Below are 6,564 nucleotides of genomic sequence, written 5' to 3'. Positions count from 1 at the left end.
TTTTGACCAACACATCGCCACAACAAATCGCTGCATGGGAGCAGTGGGGCAGTTTGCAGATGGATATCACGACATCATGTGTTGTTCAGAATTCCCACCTTAAAATCTGTCCCTGTAAAGCTAACACAGGAGAAATTAGCCAATGCAACATTAGTAGAAAATATCAAAATATCATTTACTGCCTTAGTTGTTGGATAAACACTTTTCCATTTCTGACAAGTAGTGTTGGGAATTGTTTTAGTCATTACCTCCAGGGTACATTGTCTTGGGATTTCTGTTGGAATGACACGCATTAGTGGCCTAGGGCCCATGCATGTGATGCAACTATAGTTTACCTTGTTAGCTGCATTCTACATGAATAACAACCAGTTTTGTTTCCCATTTGTAAAAAAAAGACAATCATAATCATGAAAAAATGTTCCTCTGACTTTTTCGGTTAAAATACTCCCTCCATAGTATGCATACTCTTTTGTATGGCATTCGGGTTTATGATAGCATTAAATTGGCAAATGGTGAGAAGAAAGTGAGGGTTTCCTTTAGCATAAGCCCATAGATGGAATCCCCAGCAATTAGACTCTGCCAAGGAATTGAAAAAGTGCTGAACTGATTCACTGGGAGGCACACATGGAGTCCTCCTCTCATGCCTCGGTGACTCCTCATAGTTGTTTACCAATGTTATTTGAAATGAGGTTGTGCTTCTTTATCTTATGTGTGGTAAGCATAGTTGACTGAGTATAATTATTGGTTCTGTTGTTATGTATTTTTGTCAGCTTTACAGGTGTCCAAAAGTAGCATATGAACAAAAATATCATTCCGGCTGTCAATGTTGCAGCCCAACATGGTATCATATTATTTAGCCATTTTGAAGTCATATCAACCAAGTCACCCCTAAATGAGTCAAGTGTCTTTTAAATCTTCACCAGCCTTCAGGAATTTTCAGAAACTATAAATCTGCTCCCACCGTATGCTGGTCTTTGCTCACCTTTCCCCTTGGGTGACTCAGCTGAGATGACCTTTTACAGTGTGTAAAGTGTATCCACGTGTTTCTTTCTGCTATTTTGTCCATGTCATTCAGCTCTTGCTCAGTCTATGCCAGTGTTCAGGTAAAACTGGATGTACAGTAGATGTTAATTAATTAACTTTTTTTTTTTTTTGGTGTAGTGCAGGGATGTCAAACTAATTTCTCTTGCGGGCCACGTTGTAGTTCGGGTTTGCCTCTGAGGGACATTTCGAGTGAAGGCAGCGTGGGATCGATTCCCGCTCATCTGCACTGCGACTGGCTGGCGACCAGTTCGGCGCGTAATCTGCCGCTGCCCGAAGTTAGCTGGGATTGGCTTCAGCTCTCTTTCTGAATAAATGCAGAAGGGTTGCGTCAGGAAAGGATACGGGCGTAAAAAAAAAATAAAAAACACAGTTACTGCCGCACCACCATGACAGTGGCACAAAAATGGCTTCACACATCAATGCTGATTAAATTTCCAATTTGTTTCTAGTCCTATCAAATTGATGCATGTGAAATTTCCTAGTGACATGCCATTAGAAAACAATGTTTTTTTGTTTTTCAAAAGAGGTTCATGGATACACATTTTTTTTTTGCATTCGTTATCAAATAATAGCATTGGTATTATCTCTGGATCTGTCCAAACAATACAATCTTTTGGACACGTTTTTTGTATGTCGTTATCATATTTGTTTTGTTTTTATTTTATTTTATTTTTTATTTTTTGGGGTGGGACCTTGAGTGGTTCCCACAGGTACCACTCGAACAGAAAACTTAAAATAATGGATAGCGTTTTCATCCAACACCCAACAGCAAAATTTTACTGTTTAGTCACCATTATGACAGCAGTCTCACTCCCATGTGTCACTGGACTACAGCGACCTTGGCAGTGGGAATGAGAACAGCTATCTTACAAGTGGCCAATAAAAACAAATTAGTTTTGTTTGTGTTAACAATGGTTTCAAAAGCAATAACTTTCCTACAATCAACAAATGAACTCAAGTACACCTTTTTGCAATTTTTTAAGCTGTTTGGGGTTCTTAATAACTCCTGAAAGGGACCCACTTGTGTGTTTTTTGGTTTTGTTTTTTTTCCATCATCATTTTGTCTATCTCTCATTGTGTGGAAATTATTGGTAATTTGTATGGTCTCCCAAACAGTGTTTTGAATGAAATGAGACCCTTACGTGCTTGTAATGTACGTATAGTTAGACCAAATCTATCATTGTGTCCAAATTGCCCCTACGTGTGATTGTGAATGCGGTTGTTTGTCCTGCAATTGGCTGGCAACCAGGTCAGGGTGTACCTTGCCTCCTGCCCGTTGACAGCTGGGATAGGCTCCAGCCCTCCCCGTGACCCTTGTGAAGATAAGCGGCTAAGAAAATGGATGGAGGGATGAATGGATGTGTAGCTTGAGGAAACTGACAACATTTTGGATGCACATTCCCTTGTGGATTATGTCACACCCAGATCAAACAAGCCCTACAAAAAAAGTTTTTTGGATACAAGTTAAATCCATGGATCATGTAATGCCTTTGTACCAGAGCTATCATTCCCCCTGTTGAGACCTGAGACTCCCCATGGCTCAAGATTGCCGCCCACTTAAAAAATGTTTTTGGTAGAATTTTTTTTGTATCTGTGCTGACATAATTCCCATTTTGTAATGTAGTACCTTATTTTTTCCACATTTTAAGTTCTGCTGTTAAGCTTTGTTGTTGCATTTTGTTCAACACACCATCTCAAAGTATGTCTTCATTTGTTACATGGTCAGCTAATCCCATGAAGGTTTTGCTGCTTCTTTTGCTGTTTTATCTGTAAATCCATTTCCTAATGATTCTTTGTCTGTATTTGATGTGTATACTGCACATTTACATATGGCTATTTCTTTTGGCAATTGAACTGCTATGACCAAATTTTGTAGTAGCTCTGCATGTGTCACTGTGTTCCCTGTAGTTGTCGCTATTCCTTTATTTTTCCAGTATTGTCTGTGTAGATTGTGATACCACCGTGAATACAGCAGCATCTGGTCTCAGATTGTTTAAGACTGTCCAATTATTTATTGTCTGTACAGTTCAGTCGTCCCAATCCAAATCTGGTTCTTTTTCTTTCCAATCAGGAACATTTCGTACTACCAAAACAAATTGTCCCAAACTCTTCCACTTCTGTTGTAATGACGTGTGTGGTGGTGTTCATTCCTTGTGTAGTGCATTTAGTTTGTCAGTCAGTCTTGTTCTTGTCACCACGACTGATATACCATCTGAGTACAGATAATCATGATTTTGTCTGGTGTGGGCTGTTATAAGTTTATCTTATACTACATTGTCACATGCAATGAGTCACTTCCTTCGTCATTTTGTGGTTGTTCAATCACGTCTTGAGCTGTTTGCAGCAAGAAATCTCCTGTTCTTGTGGGAGGTTTGTTTGGAATATGTAAGGTATAATAATAGAGCGCTGGATTCCTATTTTGTAACTGTCCTCCCAGTAATTCCTTTTTACTTCTTGTTTTCCTGTCAGAGAGGGAATTCAGCGCAGCCCTAGTTTCAGCAAGCCATCTCTTCCCAAAAAAAACGTATGGGACAAATTAAAAAGTTGCATTTTATGAGCATTAGTTGTGACATTTTTGATGGGGAGAAGGCTGCTCTCTTCCTCATCTGCGGCCACAATTATTAAATGTTTCGCATAAAGTTCCATAAATTTCTCCTTCCTCTGTCAGAATGGTGTCAACTTTCTTTTTCTTATTTTGTCGCACTCTTTCTGCGTGTAGTGCTTGGTTAACGTAATGTTACAGGCTGCCAGTCGGTTTGTCAACCCAATGTTTTTCAATCCATTGTTTTGTAGGATTATTTGAATTTGCATGAAGAGCATTTTTTTTAATTGCCCTTGATACACACTCCCTGGAGTGTGATCTTCAGGAATGCCTCTGTTTGCTTTAAAACATGCAGTCATTCCCATTATATATTCTTCAAATGGTTCATTGTTATTTTATTTTGCTCTTCCAATGGCAGAACAATTTGGTTTTTTTTCTAAATCTAGCAGAGGTGCGTGATATTGACCCTCAAACTCCCTGCTGCTGTCATCCAAATTTATTGTACTTCCACACCATTTAAGTGGTAAGATTTTCCCAAGTCTTGCGTTCCCTGGACGAATTATGTTACATCAACTTTATCAGATGTGATAGCTTTTATGGCCGTTTTCACATCATCTTGAGTCAAGCCCTTTTTTTTTTTTTTTTTTTTTTTGTGTGTGTGTGTGTGTGTTTCTCTTATTTTATCCTGCAGGTTAACTATATATATTCTTTGTGTGTATGTTGAGCTGGCTAGCAAAGTCATATTGTGTTATCCACAAAATTAGATGTTTTGTTTTAGTATGACATTTGCTTTCTAAAAACTTCTAGTCCTGACACATCATAATAATTATTTTTTTTTCAGATGTTGTGTTTCAACTATTTTGCTATTTATCAACTATTTTGCTAATTGTTTTTCCCCTGTTGGAGTCAGTGGTTCACCTAGGGTGACTATACTGACTTCCCCCTGAACAGGGTGACAATTACGTTCCGTTTGAGGTAATTCTCAAGCTTCTACCACAAGTGGCGGAGAATTCTTACCTCTGCATCCTCAAACAGTTGTCACTCATTTTCCTGTTCAAATGAGGTAGCGAACCTCCACACACACTTTTACACATGCACAAGTTTCACGGAGCTCACGTACAGGACACACCTTGCCCTTTTCTCAGTTTTATAGACTAATTAGTCTACTCGATAGTGACTAGTATTCTCGAGGTTTGGTTCTGCCGCAGTCACCCAGACGCGCATTCACTCATTCCTCATGAGTGTGGGAGTTTCCTACTCACCAGAGATGTCTTCACTTCCTTTGGCTTCTCGTCAACCCTCAGCCTCCAGCCGCAAAGTCGAGGCCCAGTCCCGGAAAGGGTCTCAAGTGCTGTGGTCATGGTCTTTTCCTGGACATCGACTCGGCCCCTGGAAACCTCAGGTATCTTGAGATCTGGCTCGAAGGACCAAGTAAATGTCAGGTTTTTCAGCATTTCTTTATTGGAAGCAAATGTACAATAATTATGATCACAATTATTCCTACAAGGTCACTACATTGAGCCAGTCCACAGATTAGGTGGTGGTCCAAGTATTGCAAGAGGCAACCGGGGCCTGGACAATGAAAGGAAGAGACTTTCAGTGATATCTGTGTCGCAACATTCTCGATGGCACCAGAATTGACAGTTACATCGAAGGTGCAAGCACAGCTAATCAGTGCTTAGAGAGAGTTGGTGGGGCTTTCTCAGAAGCAGCCTACAAAAGCTAGGTAGTAGTTTTCTCTGGGAGGTGTCCCTGGGTGGGCTCAAACCACCAACATCCCAGTTAACAGCCAAATGCGCTAAATAATGGCGACACAGAGACGTATGAAACTGTACATTTGGTGGCTTTTGATCTACTAACATCCTACAAAAGCCAGGTAAATGTTACATTGTGGAGCTATCCCCAGGTGGGATTGAACCACCAACCTCTCAGTTAACAACCGAACGCAATAACCAATTGCGCCACAGAGATGTATTGAGCTAAACTTTTCAGGGTTTTGATGTATTTACGTCCTACAAAAGCCAGGGAAATGTTACATTGTGGAGACATCCTTGGGTGGGGTTGAACCACCAACCTCTCAGTTAACAGCCGAAAGCGCTAACCAAAATCACCACAGAGACATGCTGCATTGTACTTTTCGGGGTTTTTGATATACTAACATCCTACGAAATCCAGGTAACTGTTCCATTATCAAGGCGTCCCTGGGTGGGCTCAAACCACCAACCTCTCAGTGAAAAGCCAAACGCACTAAACACTTGTGCCACAGAGATGGACTGAGTTGTACTTTTCAGGGTTTTTGATCTCCTAACATCCTACAAAAGCCAGGTAGTAGTTTTCTCTTGGAGGCGTCCCTGGGTGGGCTCAAACCACCAACATTTCAGTTAACAGCCAAATGCGCTAACCAATTGCGCCACAGAGATGTACAGAACTGTACTTTTTGGGGCTTTTTATCTTCTAACATCCTACATAAGCCAGGTAAGTGCTATGTTGTGGAGACGTCCCAGGGTGAGATTGAATCACAAACCTCTCAGTTAACAAACAAACGTCTTAACCAATTGCCCCACAGAGACATCCTGCAGTGTCCTTTTTGGGGCTTTTTATCTACTGACATCCTACAAAAGCCAGGGAACTGTTACATTTGGGAGCCATACTCGGGTGGGCTCGAACCACCAACCTCTTAGTTAACAGTTGAACGCGCTAACCAATTGCGAGACAGAGGTGAACTGAACTGTACTTTTCTGGGATTTTTATGTCCTAACATCTGACCAAAGCCAGATAATAGTTTTCTTTTGGAGCCGTCCCTTGGTGGGCTTAAACCACCAACTGCGCAGTTAACAGCCGATAGTGCTAACCAATTGCGCCACAGAGACATGCTGCAGAAAACCTTTCGAGGATTTTGATCTACAAACATCCTACAAAAGCCGGTTGGTAGTTTTCTTGTGGACCTGTCCCTGGGTGGGCCCAGACCATGAACCTCT

The 6,564-nt window shown here is 41.0% G+C and overlaps 1 non-coding gene across 1 annotated transcript; it reads right to left on the bottom strand.

Moving 5' to 3' along the window:
* Positions 1–5,932: 5,932 nt before the first annotated feature.
* Positions 5,933–6,006, bottom strand: trnan-guu (transfer RNA asparagine (anticodon GUU)). The gene has a single exon. It is a non-coding gene; the product is annotated as a tRNA-Asn (tRNA).
* Between the last annotated feature and the right edge of the window lie 558 nt (positions 6,007–6,564).

The sequence above is a fragment of the Syngnathoides biaculeatus genome, chromosome 18, assembly GCF_019802595.1.
Source record: "Syngnathoides biaculeatus isolate LvHL_M chromosome 18, ASM1980259v1, whole genome shotgun sequence".
NCBI classification, from domain to species: Eukaryota; Metazoa; Chordata; class Actinopteri; order Syngnathiformes; family Syngnathidae; genus Syngnathoides; species Syngnathoides biaculeatus.
Note: the sequence above shows the minus strand (reverse complement) of the source record. Positions and strands in the feature narration are given on the sequence as shown.